Source organism: Ammodytes marinus (assembly GCF_949987685.1).
Source record: "Ammodytes marinus genome assembly, chromosome: 6".
In the NCBI taxonomy this organism is placed as follows: Eukaryota; Metazoa; Chordata; class Actinopteri; order Uranoscopiformes; family Ammodytidae; genus Ammodytes; species Ammodytes marinus.
In genome coordinates this window covers 30,017,123-30,018,508 of record NC_137235.1, presented here as the reverse complement: position 1 = coordinate 30,018,508, position 1,386 = coordinate 30,017,123, and positions in this window count along the sequence as shown.

Sequence of the window (1,386 nt, the reverse complement as noted above, 5' to 3'; positions counted from 1 at the left end):
TATTGTTTTAGTGGCGATTATTATTATTATTCTTATTTGTCGCCGCTAGAACTGTGTCCACACCCCAAACCGTAAAGGGTGCAGACATGCCAATAGCATGACTAGATCCAGGTCCGTGAAATCTCAGCATACAAAAAAATTCAGACATGCCGGCCACTAGGTGGCGCTACAACGAAGGAAAACGCGTTTGGGGTCATAACTCCCACACCGAGCGTCCCACAGTCAAAAACTTTATATCCACAGATGCACTGGAGTCAGCTGCATCATTTGGCATAGGCCACGCCCATTTGCGATATTATAGATTTTTCGCAAAATCGCGAAAACTGCAAAACATATTTTTCGCTACTCCTCCCATATTTTTTGGACAATTGACACCAAACTTTGCACAGAACATCTACCGACCCACACGGAAAAAAATCACGTAAAAGAATTTTGATCCGACCATCGATAACGAAACGGTAGCGTTTTAAATATTTGTTGATTAGCTACGTTTTACGAAAAAATTCATAAATCCAAAATCATAAGTCGGATCAAGTCCAAATTTTAGACATATGTTGGGGCTACCCTTAATTGCGTTCAATAAAAAATTTGGAGAATTTCGCCATAAGGGGGCGCCATAAATTAGGAAATTTTATATCTCCTAATTGGCCAAAGGAATTTTCTTAAAACTCACGGGAAACCATCAAGGGGCATACACGAGTCTACATAAAAAATATGGCCAAGAAATATTAATGTGTAAGGGACTTTTAATAAAATTAGATTTTTTTTTTTTCGTCAAAGAAAAAAGGCGGGAATGTTAGCATGTCCATTGACATTACATTGTGCAATTAGCTCCGGCGGCCATTTTGTCAAGGCTGACAATCTGCTTTTGCTCATAACTCGCCAACCAAACATCGCACATTAAAAAACTTGACATCCACTTGTTCTGTGAATTGAGCTGCATCGTTCCACCGTGGCAGTTTCGCGAAATTCATCCATAAACAGCGACACCTAAACAACTCCCACACCGAACATCCCACGGTCAAAAACTTTACATCCACGGATTTCGCGAAGTGAGCGGCCGGCGCGGCGGTTGACGACGAGTTGCGTCGGAGGCTTGGCCCCCGGTAAAAACTGCTTGCAGTTCTAGTTATTAGGGGGCCAAGCCCGAGCAGGAGCTGGGACCGCGTTTTGCACAGCAACGCGGTTCCCAAGCCCTGCGGGGCAGGGAACCCTATTGTTTTTGTGGCGATTATTATTATTATTATTATTTTAATTTTTCTCCGAGTAAAAGTGGTGCTGCAGCCCAAACCGTAAAGGGTTGGGACATGCCACTTGCGTGACTAGTTCAGACCCCCGGCCTCCCGGCCTACAAAAAAATTCAGACATGCCGGCCACTAGGTGGCG